Here is a 24,602-nt window from a genome sequence, read left to right on the forward strand (position 1 = left end):
AACACATTTCTCCCTATTTAGTCAGATACCTGGCATTCTTTTTGCTTGCACAAGTAGTCAATGCCAGCCTGCACACTTGATGTAGTGATGCAGAGTATTCCGGATAGATGTCCATCTGTCAGGAGTGATCTTGATTGATTTCTTTCTCCTCTCTCTGTCTGTCTGTCTCTCTCTCTCTCTCTCTCACCAACCCCAGTGTCTCTGTCTCTCTCTTTCCCACCTCTCTCTGTGTCTGTCTGTCTCTCTGTCTCCCTCTCTTTATGTCTCTATGTCTCTGAGTCTCTCTCTCTCCCCGACACTCTCTCTCTCTGACCCCCCCCCCCATGTTCTCCAACTCTGTGTCCCCCTTCTCTCTCTGTCCCTTCCTCTCTCTTTGTCCGCCCTCTCTGACCTCAGCTGGTTCAGAGATGCGCTTTTGAGCTGTTGCTAAATGAATGTCCACCACCATCTTTAATACTGGCATAGCACCTTCAGCCAATGCTTATAACAACCACCGCCATCTTTGCTGGCAAACCAGCTTCAGCCAATGTTTAGAACTGCGTTCGCCATCTTTAATGCTGGCAATCAGTCCCCAGCCGATGTCTCTAACAAGAACAAAAGCAAACTACTGCAAATGCTGGAAATCTGAAATAAATATTCATCAACTAAAGGAAGAAGCCAATGGCGGATTTCTGAAACCCCAAAGGCGGATTTCTGAAACCCCAATGTCGGAAATTCACCATTTGGCGGAAATTTCTCATCTCTGAATTTAAAATTACCCTGGACCTCAAAATTTTTACCACGTGTACGGACACGTTGCCAACCCTTTACAAGTGTTATTTAAGAATATACAGCAAGCAAGGTTGTGTCAGTGACTGGGATTCAAACTGACAGTAAGTCACACACAGCACAAAGTCAACAGGGTCAGCATCTTCTTCGATCCATCTTAGGAATAGTGCAGGCGGATGGTGAGTTTCCCCAGACAGGCTGTTGCAGGCCTTTGCAACCTACTGAAACATGACCTGCTACCTTCTGGACAGAGAGTGTGTGCCATACCATGGGCCCATGAAGTCACTGCTATCAGCTGTTATCTCCCAGTCTGCAATTCACAGGTGCATTGGACAGATAACTAACGGTCTTTATTCCAGGATGGAGCAGTACATCATCTTCCCCATTGATCTCAGCGGTCAAAAGGACAGAACCGGGCATTGAGGCATTTGTTGGCTTCCCTCACTTACTGGGTGTGATTGACTGTATACATATGAACACCAGTCAGCAAGATAGTCAACAGAAAAGAATACTATTCTGTTAATGTCCAGCTAGTGGATGATCAGCTTCAGCAGGAACACCTCATGCAGGTCTGTGCAACGTACCCAGGGGCTGCTACAATACTTTTATATTCAAATACTTGTAAATATGGACTGAAATGATGATGTAACTGATCAACTTTCCGCTGCATACCATGACTACAGTTATGCCTGGTATGCTATGAGAATGTACTTAAGGCATGATGCATTAAGTTGAATTGGCCACGGTTGAATTTGCTAACTTGGTCTTTGTGGGAACACAAGGGTTAAGGGAATGGGAAAATAGAAAGGAAAACCTGGACAATTCACTGTGTGATGCATTCCTAAGACAGGATATGGACAGTAAATGACCAAAGGCTTGTAATTACAAGGAGGCAGGATACGGGCAATAAAATGACCAACAACTTGTAATTATAAGAAATCAGGTATGGGATCTGTACTCATTGAAAACATTCCAATGGTACAAATACCTATGGTTATCAAAACACTGGCAGGATTAACCTCATTAAGAGAATCTTGTAACTTCTTCTGGTTCCATGGTCATTGTTACCGTCAGTGGAGTGAGGAACCTTGAAACAGTGTGAAGGAAGACACCTGGGCGATTGAGAGAGGGACAGATATTCACAGCATGGTTGGCAACAGAGGCCATCTGCTTTGTCCTTATCACTATAATCTGCTAGGAACTCTGTCCATGGGAGGTAACCTCACCCTTGACCACTTATAGAGCTGACCATGCAGGGAGTAACCAATCCTTGATTGCCATTGGTTCTGAACACATGTATACAGCGGTATAAGAAAGGTGAACCTTCCTTTGTTCTTCGCTGTACAGCCAGACCATTGGCCAACACGTCAGAAGTTACTTTTTTTTCCCGGGGCAGCTGATCCATGCTCCAGGTGTGAAAAGAGAATAGAGGGGACCAGCTGGGCTGGGTAAGAGAAAAGTTTGTGAGGATCATTCAAGGTATGTGCAACCCTTTAGTCTCCTGGTTGAGTTAAAGCAGAGAACTGTACGAGGAAGTGCCAGTTTTCTGTGGTTGAGTTAAAGAGATTGAAGGGCAAGGCTGGGGATTGTGTGGAAGATTCAGCTTTGTGGATATCATCCAGACAACTGGATGTGAAAATCTTTGATCTCAGTTTAAAGTAAGACAGACCAGATGTCCTGTGGATTGAGAAGATTCAGCTTTTGTTTATAAAATGAGGTCACAACTGAATTGAAAGAGGTTAGTTTGTGAGTTTTGTTTTCCATTGATACGTTCTGCATGCTGTTATGGACCTGTTGATCAGCTATCAGTGTGCTGTTCACATCCTTGTGATTTTACATACGAATATACGAATTAGGAGCAGAAATAGGCCATTCAGCCCCTTGAGCCTGCTCTGTCATTCAATAAGATCATGGCTGATCTGTTTGTGTCTTGAATTCCACACTCCCATCTACCCCTGATAACCTTTGCCTAACAAGACTCTATCTACCTCCACCTGAAAAATATTCCATGACCCCGCCTCCACCGCCTTCTGAAGCAAAGAGTTCCAAAGTCGCACAACCCTCTGAAAGAAGAAATTTCTCCTCATCTCCGTACTAAAAGGGCAACCCTTAATTTTAAAACAGTGCCCCCTAGTTCTGGACTCACCCAGAAGAGGAAACATCCTTTCCACATCCACCTTGTCAAGACAGTTCAGGATCTTATAAACTTCAATCAAGTCTTCCTTCACTCTTCTAAACACCAGTGAAAACAAGCCCAGTCTGTCCAACCTTTTCTCATAAGACAACCCACTCATTCCAGGTATCGATCTAGTAAATCTCGTCTGAACTGCCTCCAAAGCATAAGGAGATCAAAACTGCACACAGTGTGAGAGATGTGGTCTCACCAATGTCCTGTATAACTGACGCATAACAGCCTTACTTTTATTTTCAGTTCCTCGCATAATAAAGGATAGCATTCAATTAGCCGTCTTTATGACTTGCTGTACCTGCATACTAACTTTTTGTGGCTCATGCACTAGAACACCTAGATCTCTTTGCACCTTGGAATTCTGCAGTCGTTCTCCGTTTAAATAATACTCTGCTTTTTTATTCTTCCTGCCAATGTGAACAGCTTCATTTTCACACATTATACTCCATCTGTCAGATTTTTGCCCACTCACTCAACCCACCTATATCGGTCTGCAACCTCTTTATGTTCTCTTCACAACATACTTTCCCACCTATCTTTGTGTCAACTGCAAATTTAGCTACCAAGCCATCACTCCCCTCATCTAAGTCATTGATATAAATTGTAAAAAGTTGAGGCCCCAGCACAGACTCCTGCGGGACTCCACTCGTCACACCTTGCCAATGAGAAAAGGACCCATTTATGCAAACTCTCTGTTTTCTGATAGCCAGCCAATCTTCTATCCATGCTAATATGTTACCCCCTACACCATGAGCTCCTACTTTGTGCAATGACCTTTCATGTGGCACCTTGTCAAATGCCTTTTGGAATCCAAGTACAGTACATCAACGGGCTCCCCTTTATCCACAGCGCATATTACTCTTTCAAAGAACTCCAATACATTGGTTAAACATGTCTTCACTTTCACAAAACCATGCTGATAATTCCCATTACCTTGACTTTTTCTAAATGCCCAGCTATAGCCTCATTAATGATCAATTCTAACACCTTCCCTATGACAGACATCAAGCTAACTGGCCTAAAGTTACCTGTTTTATGTCTCCCTCCCTTCTTGAACAGAGGGGTTATATTTGCTATTTTCCAGGCTAATGAAACCTTTCCAGAATCCAGTGAATTTTTAAAAATTAATATCAACATATCTACCACCTCATTAGCCACCTCTTTTAAGACCCTAGGATGAAGTCCATCAGGACCCAGGGACTTGTCAGCCTGCAGCTCCATCAGTTTGCTCAGTACTGCTTCCCTGGTGATTGTATTTTCACCAAGTTCCTCTCTTCCTTCCACCTCCTGATTTATAGCTATTACTGGAATGTTTTTTGTATCCTTTATAGTGAAGACAGAAGCAAAATATCTGTTCATTTCATCCGGCATTTCCTTATTATCTACTATTAACTTCCCATTCTCACTCTCTTGGTGACCAGCACTCACTCTACTTACTCTTTTCCTTTTTAAATACCTGTAGAATCATTGCTATCCATTTTTACATTTCTAGCAAGCTTCCTCTCATACTCTAACTTCTTTCTCCAGATTAACCTTTTAGTCATTCTCTGCTGCACTTTATATTCTGACCAATCATCTGACCTGCCACTCATCTTTGCACAATTATATGCTTTTTCCTTAAGTTTGATGCTTTCCTTAACTTCTTTAGTTAACCACGGATGGTGGGTCCTCCCATTAGAATGTTTCTTTATAGTAGGAATATACTTATTCTGAGTACTCTAAGATATCCCCTTAAATGTCTGCAACTGCTTCTCTTCTGATCTATCTCCTGGCCTAGTAACCCAGTTCACTTCAGCTTTCATGCCCACATAGTTGCCCTTATTTAAGTTTAAAATACTAGTCTTAGACCCACTCTTCCATCTTTTAAACTGAATGTAAAATTCAATCATATTGTGTTTGCTGCTACCTAGAGGTGCCTTTACTCTGGGTTCAATTAGTTTAGTTTAGAGATACAGCACTGAAACAGGCCATTCGGCCCACCGAGTCTGTGCCGACCATCAACCACCCATTTATACTAATCCTACACTAATTCCATATCCCTACCACATCCCCACCTGTCCCTATATTTCCCTACCACCTACCTATACTAGTGGCAATTTATAATGGCCAATTAACCTATCAACCAGCAAGTCTTTGGCATGTGGGAGGAAACCGGAGCACCCGGAGAAAACCCACGCGGACACAGGGAGAACTTGCAAACTCCACACAGGCAGTACCCAGAATTGAACCCGGGTTGCTGGAGCTGTGAGGCAGCGGTGCTAACCACTGCGCCACTGTGCCACCCCGGCTTGAGAATTTTGTAATCCTATGCTTTGTCAATGTCATTATTTATTATTTTTGAGTCTGAATCTTCAGCAAATGGAATGTTTGTGTGGGGTCGTACAGGCAGTGGGATGGGGGTATAGGAAAATATATTGATCACGCACAGTGATTGATCATCCAGGGGAAGACCAGACCCTATCAGTGGCCCCAGTGACATCATGCATGAGGGGAGAGTGAGGGTGGATCCTGGATATAAGGGGGTCTCCTTTCCTTTACAAGGAACTGCGGTCGAGCTAGCCTGACCAGCTATTGGAACAAGACCCCTCCTGAACGACTGACCATCAATCAGTGGGAACTTGGTGACATTGAAGAAACAGACTAGGTGAGAATCTGTGCGTATCACTTGTTACAATGATTTTACAGTAATATCTGACAATATTGAAAATGCTGGTTCCTTTAATTAAATAGGTCTCATTTCAGTGTTAATAGAGAGCAGGTGATGCTCATTACAATTTTGCATTTAAGGGCTGGGTTTTTGCCCAGTGACAGAGTTGCCTCTGGACAAAGAGTTAGACCAGAAGGGAAGAGTGCGAACTGATACTTGGATTGAACTATGAATTGACAATGAAACAGTTGTGGATCAGAGACTGTCAGTCATTGGCTCCCTCATTTTGGTGAATGGATATCTGCCTGTTTAACAATATTCACTGGGATTTTAGTGCTATTTTACTGGAATTCTATGTAACTTAACCTATGTGTAATCTTTAATCTTGTAGTGCATGTTTAATTTTGAAAGCCATTTGGAGTAAAGATTGTGTTGGCATTTATTTCCTTATTGGGTTGAATCTGTAGTTAAGTAGGACTAGACTTGTTTAATTGTTTTTAAGTTGCTTGTTTTAAACACTACCATCCCTCTGCTATTTGACCCAGTGAAGAATGTGATAGGATGCTGTTTGAGGACCTGTTTTTTAAAAATCCATTTGAGATGTAGGTGTTGCTGGCTAGGCCAGCATTTATTGCCCAACCCTAATTGCCCTTTGGACTGAATGGCTTACTCTGCCATTTCAGAGGGCAGTTAAGAGTCAACCACATTGCTGTGGGTCTGGAGTCACATGTAGGCCAGACCAGGTAAGGACAGCAGATTTCCTTCCCTAAAGGACTGTAGTGAAACAGATGGGTTTTTACAACAATCAAAAATGGTTTCATGATCTCCATTAGACTAGTTTTTAATTCCAGATTTATTAATTGAATTCAAATTTCACCATCTGCTGTGATGGGATTTGAAAACATGTCCCCAAAGCATTAGCCTGGACTCTGAATTACTAGTCCAGTGATATTACCACTACGCCACTGCCTCCCCAAATTAATGTGTAATTGTTTTGAGGTGTTAATGACTCCTACACAAATCACTACCATACAACTCCAACCCTGCCTGAACAGCACAAATACAATCATTGCTTTATGTACTGTATTAGGATTCTGGTTGTCTCTGGCAAATACTCAAGCAGGGTTTATTTATCCGGATTATGCAGGGGCTCCCTGCTATGTATTCCAGATAGTGTCGTGCAACATTTTGGTTTGCTGCATATTGCTGTATTACTTTGCCCAGAATGCAAAATGAACAGTCACTGAGATAAATGTGGATTAATTAAGGAAAGCCAGCATGGATTTGTTAAGGGCAAATAATGTTTAACTAAATTGCTTGAAGTTTTTAGACGAGGGTTGATGAGAATAATGCAGTTGATGTGGTGTACGTGGAGTTCCAAAAGTCCTTTGATAAAGTGCCACTTAACAGGCTTGTCAGCAAAGCTAGAGGCCATGGAATAAAAGGGGCAGCATAGTTACAAAATTGGCTGAGTGACAGGAGACAGGGAGTCGTTGTGAATGAACTGGATAAAAGTATACAGTGGGTTTCCCAGGGGTCAGTGTTAGGACCTTTTGGTTTTCCTAATCTATATTAATGCCCGAGACTTGGGTGTACAGGGCACAATTTCAAAATTTGCAGATCGCACAAAACTTGGAAGTATTGTGAACTTGTTTAAAAAGGGTGCACGGGATAGGCCAAATAAGTCAGGAGTGTGATGGAATACTTTCCACTTTCCTGGATGGGTGCAGCTCCCACAACACTCAAAAAGCTCGACACCATCCAGGACAAAGCAGCCTGCTTGATTGGCACCCGATTCACAACTTTCAACATTCATTCCCTTCATCACCGAAACATAGTAGCAGCAGTGTGTACTATGTACAAGATGCACTGCAGCAACTCACCAAGGCTCCTTGACAGTAGCTTCCAAACCCAGGACCTGTGCCACCTAGAAGGACAAGGGCAGCAGATGCATGGGAACATCACCACCTGCAAGTTCCTCTCCAAATCACACGCTATCCTGACTTGGAACTATTTTGCCATTCCTTCTGTCACTGAGTCGAAATCTGGATGTCCCTTCCTAACAGCACTGTGAGTACACCTATACCCCAAGTACTGATGTGGTTTAAGCCAGCAGCTCACCACCACCTTCTCAAGGGCAATCAGGGATGGGCAATAAATGCTGACCCAGCCAGCGACACCCACATCCCACGAAAGAATAAAAAAAAATTACGTGTCAGTTTTTACAGAAGAGGAAGAGGTCAGCAGGACAGACATCCCAAGGAAACTAATACTGAATTAGGGACAGGGACTCACTAAAATGAATGTAAGAAAATTAGCAGTAATGGAGACAAATAATGATACTAAAGAGTGACAAATTCCCAGCACCAGATTGTTTCCATCCCAGGGTTTTAAAAGAAGTAGGTGAGAATATTGTTCTCTCAATTTGGAACTCTTCCTTTAGATTGGAAATCACTCTGCTATTTAAGAACGGTCAAGAGAAGGAAATGAGGGAAATACAGACCAGTTGGCCCAATATCTACTGTTGGGAAATTGCTTGAGTTGAAGTTGGTACGGTGACTGAACACCTTGAAAATTTTCAGTTGTTATAGAGCCAGCACAGATTTGAAAAGCAAAGGTCATGCCTGATGAAACTGGTTGAATTTTTTGAAGAAGGGACCAAAGTAGTGGATCGGGGAATGTCCATGTAAGTTATTTGTACAAACTTCCAGATGGCATTTAATGAAGTCCCTCTGTCAGCTAAAGTTGAGGCTCATGGAATTGAAGGCAAATTATTGACCTGGTTAAGAAATTGGTTGAGTGGCAGAAGCCAGAGACTAGGAATAATGGACAGGTACTCTAATTGGCAGGATATGACTAGTGATGTCAGCATGGATCTGTGTTGGGGCCTCAGCTATTCACCATATTTATTACCAACTTTGATGGGATAGAAAGCCACATATTCAAGTTTTCTAATGACACAATGATGTGGTATTGTAAGCAGTGTAGATGGAAGCATAAAATTATGAAGAGCTATTGATAGATTACAGGAATGGGCAAAACTGTGGTAAATGGATTCCAATGCAGGCAAATGTGAGGCTTTGGACCTAAAGAGGATAGAACAGGGTACTTTCTAAATGGTGACAAGCTAGAAACAGAGACTTGGGAGTCCAGATGCAAGGTCATTAAAATGTCAGGAACAGCTGCAGAAAGTAATCAAAAAAGCTAATGATATGCATGCTATCATGCAGAGACCCCACCTGCCAAGAATGAGGCACACTAATTTTGTCATATGAACATTGATATGAAAACTGTTGCTGAAGTGAAGAAAGGACTTGTTTAAAAAAGAAATCACCAGGCCTTTGGCTGGAAAGACATTTGCATATTAACAGACAGTGCTTGTGGAGACAAAGGGATTACCTCCCTTATCCAATTTAACCCACAATAGACTTTGAGCACCTGACATTGAAGGTGCGAGAGCTCAAATTTCAGGATGACTGCTGGGATGGCCGAATCCACAAACAGACGGAGTCAGACCAGCTGGTCATGTGACTAGCCTGCTTGGCAACCTGTTTTTTCTGAATTGTACGAAGAGTTTTTGAATAGACAGGTTGCAGTAGGCTCCTGGACTGAAGAACACCTCTCCTGTCTGACTCTCCCTCTCTTTCTCACGGAATTATAAATCCACTGAAGACACATGAACACCAAGAGAGAAAGGTCTCCTCCAGCGAACAAGGTTTAAGAAGAATATTGGGTCCCAACGAAAAGCAAGATCTACCTACAATCAAGGATTTTACAGTGAGCGCAAAAAAAACGCAACAAAAACCCTCTTCAGAGATTGCCTCAAACTTTTCCACTTTATTTTCTTCTGCTCTTTTCTGACTCTATCTGCATGTGTGTATCGCATATGCGCATCGTGTATCCATAGGCGTTAACCGAATTAGAGTTTAAGTTTAATAAATTTCAACTTTTCTTCTTTAAACCTAAGAAAACCTGTTTGTGTTGGTTTCTTTGCCTTATAATTGGAAAACAGTGAACAAGGATTCAACAAGGGAGGAGCTAAAAACACGGTGTGTTTAAAATTAAATCCTGTTACAGTAAGACCAGGTGAAGGCTGAGAGGGAACCCTAGACCCCTTTCTCACCTAGTCGTAACAATGCCTTTATATCCAGAGGACAAGTGGGTAGAAGTCATGCTTCACCTATACAGAGCCCTGTTTAGATGATGCCTGGAATATTGTGAGCAATTCTGGGCAGCACACTTTAAGAAGGGTATGTTGCCCTTGAAGAGAGTGCAGCATAGATTTACCATAATGATACCTTAAATCCAAAGGTAAAATTATGAGGAGTGACTACACAAATAGGAATTGTATTCTCATGAATTTAGAAGGTTAAGGAGTGATTTGATCAAATTTTTCAATATATTAAGTATATCAGATAGGGTAGTAGAGAGAAACTATTTCTGCTGGTTGAGGAGTCTAGGACTGGGGGCATAGTCTAAAAATTAGACCTTTCAGGAGTGAAATTCGGAAACAATTCTACACGCAAGGGGTGGGAGAAGTTTGGTACTCTTTACCACACATGGCAACTGATACTAGATCAATTGTTACTTTTAAACCTGAGACTGATATATTTTTGTCAGCCAAAAGTATTAAAGGATTTGGGGTAAAGGTGGGTATGTGGAGTTAGGTTGATAGCCATTATCTCATTGAATATCAGAACAGACATGAGGGCTAAATGGCCTACTCCTGTTCCTATAAAAGGCGTTGGACCCCAGGAAGAAACACTAATTGCTCTGTGGTGCCTCCATGGAGGGAGAGGGCCTTGTAGCAGCCTTCTCCCCATTCATTCCATGACCATGGGGTGTTTCTGCACCTAAAAGTTTTCTTGATCAGTCTTCTAATGCTGCAGCACTGCCAGAGTTTCTGCCTTTGCACAGATGCGTTCCCTCTTTATATGAAGGAATCCCACTGGGAGCCTGCTTTGCCTACTTAAGGAACCTCAACCTAGGAGAGAAAATCTCCCCATCCCTCCCACTCCCCAATGAGAGATGAATGTCACAGTGCATGTTAGCAAAATAAACATTTCTCCAAATGATACAGAATAACACTGTCTGGAGTGTGTTTTAAGCCCTTAATACATTACAAGATCCAGATTAATAACCTGAATTATTTTTATGTTATATTACACCTTCATTATATCACTGGCCCATAACACAGCCTGTGTGCTATCCTTGGCGTGTTTGACTCAATATCCCACTATACACAACAGAAACATTATATTATTCATGATGCCAGAACAATTTCCTTATGAGACCACAAAGCATCTTAAATCCAGGCCACAGCTGAGATTATGATACTTAACTTCACAATTATAATCCACAATCACCCAGAGCCTTTGATGTAAAGAAAGGAGACACAACTAGTGCTTGTGCATGTCAGAGGGCACAAGGAAAATCTGAGTCCTACAAATTCACAAAGATCTGTGATAACTGCACAATGACTTTAATTCAGGGTGAAATAACTAAGTGAGGAGTTAAAAGGAACTCATCAACCAAGGCAGAAAATATGATTTCGGGTTGAACAGACTACAATAGAAAATCATTAATTAAAAAGCAGGGATATTTCTTCAGATGAAAATGTAATTACAATTACTGGAATATAAAAGGATATGAGCCTTTAAAATGGATCAAACAATAACAGCTTGTTTTAATCCTGAAATGACATGACTCACTAAACTCCATAAAACAAAAGCAAAATACTGCAAATGCTTGAAATCTGAAATAAAAACAGAAAATGCTGGAAATACTAAGCAAGCCAGGCAGCATCTGCAGACAGAGATAAAGTTAATGGGCCAGAATTTGCTGTTGCAGGTGTCAGATGGAATCTTCCCTTCAGCTCAAAACATTTTTCTCACAAAGTTGCTGAAAGTGCACAGCAAGGGAAACATGGCATCTGGTTATGGAAATGAACAGTGCAACCAACAGGATATTTCCTTTACCAATGAGATTTAAGGACTGGAATGTGAGCACAGGAAAGACTCAGATGGAGGAGAATTAAAGGGTGTGAATTCAATATCAAATCAGGTACAGGAAGAGAAATAAAGTGAATTGAGGGAGTGAGAAAGAAGGACAGAAATGAGTCCTAGAGGCCTGTGTTTGTAGGCAATCCCTCCAACTGCTCGAACCCACACTGAGGGTTTCTGAGCTTGAGAGGATTCACTACAGGCATATGGATGGCTGAGTGTTTCCTGGATCACAGGTTCTAGTAGGTGATCACCACAGAGCCAGACAGACATCAGACCCCTACTATCAACATCCTGGGGGCTACCATTGACCAGAAACTGAACTGGAATAGCCATATAAATACCATGGCTACAAGAGCAAGTCAGAGGCTAGGAATCCTGTGGCGAGTAACTCACCTCCTGACTCCCCAAAGCCTGTCCACCATCTACAAGGCACAAGTCAGAAGTGTGATGGAATACTCTCCACTTGCCTGGATGGGTGCAGCTCCAACAACACTCAAGAAGCTCAACACCATCCTGGACAAAGCAGCCCACTTGATTGGCACCCCCATCCACAAACATTCACTCCATTCACCACTGACGTACAGTAGCAGCAGTGTGTACCATCTACAAGATACACTGCAGCAACACACCAAGGCTCCTTAAATAACACTTTCCAAACCTGCAATCTCTACCACCTAGAAGGATAAGTGCAGCAGATGCATGCGAACACCACCACCTGCAAGTTCCTCTCCAAGCCACACACCATCCTGACTTGGAACTATATCACGTTCCTTCACTATCGCTGGGTCAAAATCCTGGAACACCCATCCAAACAGCACTCTGAGTGTACCTACCCCATTTGGACTACAGCAGTTCAAGAAGGTGGCTCACCACCACCTTCTCAAAGGCAATTAGGATGGGTAATAAATGCTGTCCTGGCCAGCGATGCCCAGATCTCATAAATGAGGGTAGGAAGATGCAGACAGTGCAGGAATCCTTCCAGAGTGTGGCATTCTCAAATTCATATTCAACATTGAATACAGGTGAAGGGGACAACACCTTGAAGGAGCGCAGTCTGGAGCCTGGCACTATGAGGCAAAGGACTACACAGTGGGGTACAACAAAGTGTCGGAATGTAGTAGTAATTGGGGATTCGATAAGTCAGCGTGACAGACAGGCAGTTCTACTACCGTCAATGTGAGACTCATATGTTATGTGCCTCCCTGGAGCCAGGGTAAGGGACATCAGTGAAAAGGTGCAGAACATTCTTAAAGCTTTCCCTCCTCATCCTTCTCCACCTGTCTGCAGCCTTTGACACTGTTGATCACACCATCCTCCTCCAATGCCTTTCCACAGTCGTCCAGCTGGGTGAGATTGCTCTCACCTGGTTCCATTCTTATCTATTTAATCATAGCCAGAGAATCATTTGCAATGGCTTCTCTTCCTGCTCCTGCATTGTTACCTCTGCTGCCCCCAAGGATCTATCTTTTGCTCCCTCCTTTTTCTCATCTACATGCTGCCCCTCCACAACATCATCCAAAAGTACAGCTTTAGTTTTCACACGTATGCTGATGACACTCAGCTCTACCTCACCACCACTTCTCTTGACTCCTCCACTGTTGATAACTTATCAGACTGCTTATCTGACATCCAGTACTGGATGAGCAGTAATTTCTTCCAATTAAATATTGTCAAGTCTGAAGCCATTGTTTTTGGTCCCTGGTCAAAGCTCCATTCCCTAGCTACTGACTCCATTCCTCTCCCTGGCAACAGTCTGAGATTAAGCCAGTTTGTTTGCACCTTGGTGTCACATTTGACCCCAAGATGAGGTTCCAACCTCATATTTGTGCCATCACTAAGACTGCCTATTTCCACATCTGTAACATCGCCTGACTTCGCCCTGGTCCCAGCTCATCTGCTGCTGAAACCCTCATTCATGCCTTTGTTACCTCTAGACTTGACTATTCCATTGCAGTCCTGCCTGATCTCCCACATTCTACTCTCCATAAACTACAGGTCATCCAAAACTCTGCTGCCTGTGTCTTAACACACAACAAGTCCTGTTCCCCTATCATCCCTGTGCTCGCTGACCTACATTGGCTCCCAGTCAAGTAACGTCTTGATTTTAAAATTCTCATCATTGTTTTCAAATCCCTCCATGGCCTTGCCCCTCCCTATCTCTGTAATCTCCTCCAGCTCCACAACCCTCCAAGATATCAGTGCCCCTCTAATTCTGGCCTCTTGTGCATCCCTGATTTTAATCGCTCCACCATTGGTGGCCACGCCTTCAGTTGCCTCAGCCCCAAGCTCTGGAATACCCTCCCGACAACTCTCCCCCTCACGACCTCACTTTCTTCCATTAAGACACTGCTTACACTCTACCTCTTTGAACAAGTTTTCGGCCACCTGACCTAATATCTCCGAAGAAGGGTCACTGACCCGAAACGTTAACTCTGCTTCTCTTTCCACAGATGCTGCCAGACCTGCTGAGTGGTTCCAGCATTTCTTGTTTTTATTTCAGATTTCCAGCATCCGCAGTATTTTGCTTTTATTATATATTATGACCTAATATCTCCTTTTGTGGCTTGGTGTCATATTTCGTTTTATAATGCTTCCATAAAGTGCCTTGGGACGTTTTATTATGTTAAAGGCATTATTTAAATATAAGTTATTGTTGTCGAGGGGAATGCAAAGAGCCCGAAGTCATGGTGCATGTTGGAAGTAACAACATGGGGAAGAAGAGGGTTGAGGTCCATCAATCAGATTTTAAGGAGTTAAGGAGGAAATTAAAAAGCAGGACCTCAAAGATAGTAATCTCTGGATTATGTCCAGTGCCATGTGATAGTTAAAACTAGGAAGATATGGCTGAATAATGCATGGCTAGAGATATGGAGTAGGAGGGAGGGCTTCAGATGCTTGGGACATTGGACCTAATTCTGTGGCAGGAGGGACCTGTTCAAGATGAATAGATTGCACCTGAATAGAGATGAACCAATATCGTTGCAGGCAGGTTAACTGTTGTGGGGAGGGTATAAACTAATTTAGCAGGAGGTTGAATACAGGATGTAGTATTAAAAAGTAGAAACAATGTGTACAAGGAATAGCAGAGACAGTTAGTGTTAGAAATAATACAGAATTAGTTAGGATCATAGAAAATACAAAGAGGTCTAAGTTGGGTTTGGAGTGCATGTGTGTAAATGCACAAAGTCTGTTTAAAAAGGTTGATGAGCTGTCGGCACAAATAGCCAAGTGGAAATTTGATGTAGCACTGATAACAGAGAAGTGAGTCAAAAAAGGAAATGATTGGATGCTTAATATTCCTGGGTACAAGGTATTCAGGAAAGAGAGGGATGGAAAAATGGAAGGGTAGCAGTTTTGATTAAGGAAAATATGACAGTGGTAGAAAGAGAGGAGGGGGCTAAATTTGATGGCCCCTGAAAAAGGGTGTGGGGATCGCAATCCATGATTAACCTACACCTGTTTAATATGATGCAGGCAGCATGCCAGCTTTGTGCTGCCTGCTGATTAAGGTGTTTGCACCATGCAGCCAATGTTAAGAATGCTGTTGAGTGGTTGCACACCTTAGCTGGGAGCCCAAAATTGTGAGAGACAAGCACCAGTGAAAGCTAGCCAGGACTACTTAAAGCCAGCTTCTACCTCTTAAAGGGGAATTGCATTCTGGCTGGAACAGATGCTGGAAGTCATCCCACAACTGATTCTGACCTGGGAAATATAGAAGCATGGCACATGGGAGACAGCCTTGATGGTGGAAGTGCAAAGTAAGCGAGATGTCCTGTATCCAAAGCAGCCCAGGTAGCCCTCCACACAAACTCTCAGAAGGCTGTGGGAGCAGATAGATGTGGAGGTCAATGCAAGGAGTCAAGCCACAAGGATTTGGATGCAATGTTTCAAATAAATTCAATGACCTCACGAGTCAAGGTCAGTGAATATCCTACAAGCTGCACCACTTGCCTCAGAAAATGCTCAATTCACCAGACCTCCATCAGTCACCTACCAACAATCTCTATCAATCAGGACTCATACATCACATTTATATGTTCCACCACACACTCACACATTTAGCATTGTTGCAAGCCTCACATCCACATCTCAACTTACACACATTGCCAGCTATACAACCATAACAGCGACATCAGTCAAGCAGATTGCACACTTCCCTCTCTCTTGCAAGACATGGTGGGGCATAACTGGAGACAGCAGGAGCTAACTGGTAGGGACAGGTGGGTCTATATATTCTGAACCCCATGGAGGAGATGGTACTGGCCATTATTGGGAGGCTCATTGTTGAGGCCATAGCCTACAAAGGTGCTGAAACCATTGAAGACGATGGTATTTTTGTTTTTTTTAATTAATTCATGTGATGTGGGCATCGCTGGCTAGCCCAGCATTTATTACCCATCCCTAAGTGCCCTTGAGAAGGTGGCAGTGAGCCGCCTTCTTGAACCGGTGCAGTCCATGTTGTTCAACACACACAGTGCTGTTAAGAAGGGAGTTCCAGGATTTTGATCCAGTAACAGTGAAGGAACGGCAATTTAGTTCCAAGTCAGGATGGTGTGTAGCTTGGAGGGGATCTTGCAGGTGGTGGCATTTCTATGCATCTGCTGCCCTTATCCTTCTAGGTGGTAGAGGTCGTGGGTTTGGAAAGTGCTATCTAAGGAGCCTTGGTGCGTTGCTGCAGTGCATCTTGTGAATGGTACACACTGTTGCCACTGTGCGTCGGTGGTGGAGGGAGTAAATGTTTGTCGATGGGGTGCCAATCTAACGGGATGCTTTGTCCTGGATGGTGTCGAGCTTCTTGAGTGTTGCTGGAGCTGCACTCATCCAGGCAAATGGACAGTATTCCATCACACTCCTGACTTGTGCCTTGTAGATGGTGAACAGGCATTGGGGAGTCAGGAGATGAGTTACTCACCACAGGATTCCTAACCTTTGACCTTCACTTGTATCCACGGTATTTATATGGCTATTCCAGTTCAGTTTCTGGTCAATGGTAACCCCCAGCATGCTGACAATGGGGAATTCAGCGGTCATAATGCCGTTGAATGTCAAGGGGCGATGGTTAGATTCTCTCTTGTTTGAGATGGTCATTGCCTGGCACTTATGGTGTGCATATGTTGCTTGCCACTTATCAGCCCAAGCCTGGATATTGTCCAGGTCTTGTTGCATTTCTACATGGACTGCTTCAGTATCTGAGAAATCGCAAATAGTGCTGAGTATTGTGCAATCATCAGCGAACATCCCCAACTCTGACCTTATGACTGAGGATGATTGATGAAGGAAGGGCAGTGGATGTTATCTATATGGACTTCAGTAAAGCATTTGACAAGGTCCCTCATGGCAGACTGGTACAAAAGGTGAAGTCACACAGCATCAGAGGTGAGCTGGCAAGATGGATACAGAACTGGCTCGGTCATAGAAGACAGAGGGTAGCAGTGGAAGGGTGCTTTTCTGAATGGAGGGCTGTGACTAGTGGTGTTCCGCAGGGATCACTGCTGGGACCTTTGCTGTTTGCAGTATATATAAATGATCTGGAGGAAAATGTAGCTGGTCTGATTAGTAAGTTTGCGGACGACACAAAGGTTGGTGGAGTTGTGGATAGTGATGAGGATTGTCAGAGGATACAGCAAGATATAGATCGGTTGGAGACTTGGGCGGTATAAATGGCAGATGGAGTTTAATCCGGACAAATGTGAGGTAATGCATTTTGGAAGATCTAATACAGGTGGGAAGTATTCAGTAAATGGCAGAACCCTTAGGAGTATTGACAGGCAGAGAGATCTGGGCATACAGGTCCACAGGTCACTGAAAGTAGCAATGCAGGTGGATAAGGTAGTCAAGAAGGCATACGGCATGCTTGCCTTCATCGGTCGGGGCATAGAGTATAAAAATTGGCAAGTCATGCTGCAGCTGTACAGAACTTTAGTTAGGCCACACTTAGAATATTGCGTGCAATTCTGGTCGCCACACTACCAGAAGGACTTGGAAGCTTTGGAGAGGGCACAGAAGAGGTTTACCAGGATGTTGCCTGGTCTGGAGGGCATTAGCTATGAGGAGAGGTTGGATAAACTCGGATTGTTTTCACTGGAACGACGGAGGTGGAAGGGCGACATGATAGAAGTTTACAAAGTTATGAGTGGCATGGACAGAGTGGATAGTCAGAAGCTTTTTCCCAGGGTGGAAGAGTCAGTTACTAGGGGACATAGGTTTAAGGTGCGAGGGGCAAAGTATAGAGGGGATGTGTGAGGCAAGTTCTTTACACAGAGTGTGGTGAGTGCCTGGAACTTGCTGCCGGAGGAGGTGTTGGAAGCAGGTACGATAGCGACATTTAAGAGGCATCTTGACAAATACATGAATAGGATGGGAATAGAAGGATACGGTCCCTGGAAGTGCAGAAGGTTTTAGTTTAGACAGTCATCAAGATCGGCGCAGGCTTGGAGGGCCGAATAGCCTGTTCCTGTGCTGTACTGTTCTTTGTTCTTTGTCATTGATGACGCAGCTGAAGATGGGTGGGCCTAGGACACTACCCTGAGGAACTCCTACAATGATGTTCTGGAACTGAGATGGTTGACTTCCAACAACCACAACCATCTTCCTTTGCACTAGGTACGACTCCAACCAGCGGAGAGTTTCTCCCCGATTCCTATTGACTCCAGTTTTGCTAGGGCTTCTTGATGCCATACTCGGTCAAATGCTGCCTTGATGTCAGGGGCAGTCACTCTCACCTCACCTCTTGAATTCAGCTCTTCTGTCCATGTTTGAACCAAGACTGTAATGAGGTCAGGAACTGAGTGACCCTGGTGGAACCCAAACTGAGCGTCACTGAGCAGGCTATTGCTAAGCAAGTGCCACTTGATAGCACTGTCGGCGACACCGTCCATCATTTTACTGATGGTCAAGAGTAGACTGATGGGGCGGTAATGGGCCGGGTTGGATTTGTCCTGCTTTTTGTGTACAGGATATACCTGGACAATTTTCCACAATGCCGGGTAGATGCCAGTGTTGTAGCTATACGAGAACAGCTTGGCTAGGGGTGCAACAAGTTCTGGAGTACAGGTCTTCAGAACTATTGCCAGAATGTTGTTGTTGCCCAAAGCCTTTGCAGCATCCAGTGCCTTCAGTCGTTTCTTGATATCACGGGGAGTGAATCGAATTGGCTGAAGTATGACATCTGTGTTGCTGGGGACTTCAGGTGGAGGTCAAGATGGATCATCCAGTTGACACTTCTGGCTGAAAATTGTTGCAAATGCTTCTGCCTTATCTTTTGCACTGATGTGCTGGGCTCCCCCATCATTGAGGATGGGGATATTTGTGGAGCCACCTCCTCCAGTTAGTTGTTTAATTGTCCACCACCATTCACGACTGGATGTGGCAGGACTGCAGAACTTAGATCTGATCCATGGGGGATATGCCGGACTATGAGGTTACCTAATCCTCTTTCTCACAACCCACCACTCCATCTCACACTCTCTTCTGATTTACGAGCTGCAGATGGTATAAGCATGCGCCTCTTACTGCCACCCACCCCTCCCAACATCACAACATCTGCAGTCAATGCCAAGGAGTATGGAATAAACCAGGAACCAGCTTGGCAGAGGGGTCTGCACAGGGCTTAGCCCATCCTTTCAAGCATGTATATGGTGGCCAATTCCAACAGAAATGCCACAAATTGGGCACACTAATTTCCTCTCCTGATATTCTAATCTGTGTTCTCATCAAGCCCACGAGCATGTATTCCATAAACCCCAGAATAAAACCATACCCTTCACTCCATACTTTACTTGCTCTTTTTCTTTGATAATTGACATGTTCCTCAGTCGTTTCTCATTTTAGAATCATAGAATGGTTACAGCACAGAAGGAGGCTATTCAGCCCATCTTGCCCGTTCCAGCTCGTTGCAAGAGCAACTCACCAAATCCCACTCCCCTGCTTTTTCCCCATAGCTCTGCAAAAAATTTTATTATGCCAGTTACATCACATTATGCTTAGGTTGCCTAAGTTGCCATGACATTCTATTACTGTGAAAGATTATCAGCAAAAGAAATTGTGAACTCAGTGTCTGTGTTAAGCTTAGCATTAGGATATCACTTCAGCTAATTAAAGCAGAATGACTCCCCAATTTATATGCTCTTATCCTTATTTCATCTGCTTTTCCTCTAAAAACAATACATGACCAAAAACGTGCTCATGTGCCTCCATTGTTTATATGAAAGAAATACACATGACTCATCCATTTGACCCAAATAGTATGTGTTGGCATTTATTTTCCATGCAAGCAAATAGTCTAATCGCATTTACTAGCCTTGTTACCATTTCCTTCATCCACATATCGAATCTAATACTGACAGTTTCTACCCCAACAACTAGCCCTGGAAGTGATCCTACAACTCTGTAAAGAGCTCATCTTCCTCAGTCTTAAATCTCAGACATATAATTTTGTATCTATAGACCTTTCTTCCAAAACCCTTAACTACTTGGAAAAAGTCTGCTTCTATTTATCATGTTCCATTCTTTCTCAACTTTAAATACTTCTACCCTACTGTCCCACAATCTGTAATGTTCTAACAAAAAACGCCCCAATTTTTCAAATTGCCAGTTTGCATTTATTTAACATCTTTCACATTGAAAAACACAAGGGAAAGGGATCCTGAGCAACAAAGGAGAGATTAGTAGGGGGTAATTAAAAACTTATTCAAAAAGGTAGGTTGTAACAAGCATAGGGAGGTGGAGAGGTAGAACATAAGCAAAACAACAAAAATGGAGAAAATAAGAACACAAGAAATAGGAGCCGGAGTGGACCATACGGCCCCTCAAGCCTGCTCCACCATTCAATATGATCCTGGATAATCTTCTGCCTCAACTCCACTTTCCTGCCCATTCCCCATATCCCTTGATTCCCTGAGAGACCAAAAATCAGTCTATCTCGGCCTAACATATATTCAACAATGGAACATCCACAATCTCTGAGGTACAGAATTCTGAAGATTCACAACCCTCTGAGTGAAGAAATTTCTCCTCATCTCAGTCTAAATGATTAACTCTCATATCCCAAGACTCTGCCCCTGTGATCTAGACTCCACAGCCAGGGGAAACAACCTCTCAGTGACCACCCTGTCAAACCCCTTCAGAATTTTGTATGTTTCAGTGAGATTGCCTCTGATTCTTCTAAACTCCAAAGAGTACAGGCCCAATCTACTCATCCTCTCAGCTTCTGACTCAAATACAAATGTTCGACCAACTGAGCCATGGCTGACACCAAGACCTGATGAAGAATCAAACCAGGGATCTTTCTGGTATCTAGGGATCAGTCCATATTTTCCAGTATTTTACCAACTGAACCTGGTTAATCGTTGAATTTTACATACTTTCTTTCAAATAAGATGTTGAATCAAAGCTCCATCTCTTTCGCAAAGGCCCTATTCAAAGAAGGGCAGGAATGTTCTCCTGGTGTTCTGGCCGACATTTATCCTTCAACTAAAATAATTGAAACAGGTTATCTGACCTTTTTTATTGCTGTTTGTGGGACCTTGCTGTATACTGGCTGTTGTGTTTCCCTACATTACTACAACAGTGACAGCACTTCAAAAGTATTTCACTGCCTGTGAAGCACTTTTGGATATAGTGAGGTTGTGAAAGGTGCTACAGAGTGCAAGTTCTCTCTTAACAATGCCACTCAAGCAAACACGAGAAGAACGATACAACACAGTGGCTCAAATTTTGCTTATGTATAAGTGAGATTTAGAAAACTGCATGGATTATTCAACAGCTTATTACATCCGTTTCAGATTTTCTATATATGATATTAGACTCATCATGTAATGCTTTGCTTGAGATTCAAGCAAATGTTGATCGGTCATTTTAAACATCATTCCATGGTGCTCTTGAACTAATGTGACATAAGCAGCTTTGAGAGGCTCGCCATATCAAACACCATCATAATTTCTAAATAGTTGATCCTGCTGACATCTGTAATTAAAAACCTCCTAATTAAAGGACAGCAACTTTATCAGAGGAGCTCAGCTGAAGATGCTTGGGATGTGTGTCTCGGGCTGCTCAAAACGCATAGGAGCACGGGGTGAAAAACTGACAATCCAAAAGACAGAAAATATATAGAGGTCATACAATAATTCTCAGGAGACTATAGTTTGTACTGACTCACCAAGTTTAATACCCATCTTTCCAGCTAGTGGCATAACATGGTGCAGTTCCATAAGTGCCAGCCCCCAATGTAACTTGCCAAAGTAGTCCCTCTTAATATGTGTCCCCCAGTGAATGACCAACACAATATCTAATAATGGGACATATTAAAGACCTGCCTGATCCTGATGTCAGAACTGCAAGACAGTAGCAAGTGGGATAGGGGAGGTGTTACAGTGAAAGTGTAAAGGGCAATGTGCCTCAGGAAGTAGCTAATCCTTACAGGAAATGTGCAAAATCTTTAATCTATTATTAGTGGATCTTCAGTGGTGCTGCTCACAATCAGTCAGAGGATATGATTTCTGGTATTTCTGGTACCTTTGCAGACAACCTTGCTGAACCAAGAGGGAGGGAGGGGGAAACTAGTGGCAGTACCATTCAGCACCCTCACTAATCCTTGAATAATCATCATACCCGGAACCCTGTTTCATATGATAGTCAGTAATCCACCATCTGTGCTACGGTCTTGATCTTTTTCTTGCCTCACTGTTGCTCTCACTCTCAGCCTTATTAAAAATATCACCTTCTATGTTTCTTGGATCTCCAGCAACCCTGGCTTTACCACACAGATCATACACTTCCACTTTTCCCTAAGTTGCCACCCTACATAATTTATGAATTATTCCCCTCTGTGGAGTTGCAGAATTTGGGGATGCAGGGTTAAAATAAGCATTGGACTGCAAAGAAAATAGATGCTGCACACACTATCCTCTTTTGGGTTGAAATGAGAAAGGACTCAGAAAATATACTCTAAGTAAACTGCCCCATGACAATAATAGTAACAAGGGGGTGAATTTTAGTTCCAGGGTCCTGATCCTGATGCCAAGCTGAATTCCAAGTGGTGAACCCAGAAGTGGCCATGGTGGGACCCTAGATGAGATTTGTGAATAGTTGGCCAATTAAGAGGTCATTCCCGGGAGCCTGTCCAATTAAGGATGGTGGGTGGACTCCACAGCTGGCAGGGCCAAAGGGGGTGCCCAAGGCTCTGGGCAGATGGTAGCCCCACCAGGAGAGGTGGGCGTTCTCATGGAGGTGCCCTCGGGGTCCCCCACCTACAACATGATGCCCACTGAAGTCTTGTAAATGTGACAAAATATACTGCGTTGGGCTGGTTTCCGAAACACCTACGCACAGTCGAAAAACATGACCCCGAGCTTCCGGTCGCTTGCCATTTCAAAACACCCACCTGCTCGCGAGGAACAGCACCTCATTTTCCGATTAGGCACACTACAGCCGAGCAGACTGAATATTGAGTTCAATAATTTCAGACAATGTAGGTAGGCAGTGGCGTAGGGGTATTATCACTGGACTAGTAACCCAGAGACCCAGGGTATTTCTCTGGGGACATGGGTTCGAATCCCATCACAGCAGAAGGTGGAATTTGAATTTAATTAATAAATCTGGAATTAAAAGCTAGTCAAATGACAGCCATGAAACGATTGTCGATTGTTGTAAAAACCCATCTGGTTCACTAATGTCCTTTAGGGAAGGAAATCTGCTGTCCTTACCTGGTCTGGCCTACATGTGACTCCAGACCCACAGCAATGTGGTTAACGCTTACATGCCCTCTGAAATGGCCTAGCAAGCCACTCAGTTGTACCTAACCGCTACAAAGTCAATAAAAAGGAATGAAACCGGACGGACCACCCGGCATCGACTTAGGCACCGGAAACGACGACGGCAAACCCAGCCCTGTTGACCCTGCAAAGTCCTCCTTACTAACATCTGGGGGCTTGTGCCAAAGTTGGGAGAGCTGTCCCACAGACTAGTCAAGCAACAGCCTGACATAGTCATACTCATGGAATCATACCTTACAGACAATGTCCCAGACACTGCCATCACCATCCCCGGGTATGTCCTGTCCCACTGGCAGGACAGACCCAGCAGAGGTGGTGGCACAGTGGTATACAGTAGGGAGGGAGTTGCCCTGGGAGTCCTCAAATTCGACACCGGACCCCATGAAGTCTTATGGCATCAGGTCAAACATGGGCAAGGCAACCTCCTACTGATTACCACCTACCGCCCTCCCTCAGCTGATGAGTCAGTACTCCTCCATGTTGAACACCACTTGGAGGAAGCACTGAGGGTGGCAAGGGCACAAAATGTACTCTGGGTGGGGGACTTCAATGTCCATCACCAAGAGTGGCTTGGTAGCACCACTACTGACCGAGCTGGCCGAGTACTAAAGGACATAGCTGCTAGACTGGGTCTGCGGCAGGTGGTGGGGGAACCAACACGAGGGAAAAACATACTTGACCTCGTCCTCACCAATCTGCCTGCCACAGATGCTTCTGTCCATGACTGTATTGGTAAGAGTGACCACCGCACAGTCCTTGTGGAGACGAAGTACCGCCTTCACATTGAGGATACCGTCCATCGTGTTGTGTGGCACTACCACCGTGCTGAATGGGATAGATTTTGAACAGATATAGCAATGCAAAACTGGGCATCCATGAGACGCTTTGGGCCATTAGCAGCAGCAGAATTGTACTCAACCACAATCTGTAACCTCATGGCCCGGCATATCCCCCACTCTACCATTACCATCAAGCCAGGAGACCAACCCTGGTTCAATGAAGAGTGCAGGAAGGCTTGCCAGGAGCAGCGTCAGGCATATCTCAAAATGAGGTGTCAACCTGGTGAAGCTACAACATAGGACTATCTGCGTGCCAAACTGCGTAAGCAGCATGCGAGAGACAGATCTAAGCGATCCCATAACCAATGGATCAGGTCTAAGCTCTGCAGTCCTGCCACATCCAGCCGTGAATGGTGGTGGACAATTAAACAACTAACTGGAGGA

The 24,602-nt window shown here is 43.8% G+C and overlaps 1 protein-coding gene across 2 annotated transcripts in view; it reads right to left on the reverse strand.

Annotated features, from left to right (window-relative positions):
• Positions 1-24,602, reverse strand: part of LOC137370113 (dual specificity calcium/calmodulin-dependent 3',5'-cyclic nucleotide phosphodiesterase 1A-like) — a 537,696-nt gene that overhangs the window by 21,520 nt on the left and 491,574 nt on the right. The gene's annotated exons all lie outside the window — the stretch shown is intronic.

This window comes from Heterodontus francisci, chromosome 5 (assembly GCF_036365525.1).
Source record: "Heterodontus francisci isolate sHetFra1 chromosome 5, sHetFra1.hap1, whole genome shotgun sequence".
Taxonomy (NCBI): domain Eukaryota; kingdom Metazoa; phylum Chordata; class Chondrichthyes; order Heterodontiformes; family Heterodontidae; genus Heterodontus; species Heterodontus francisci.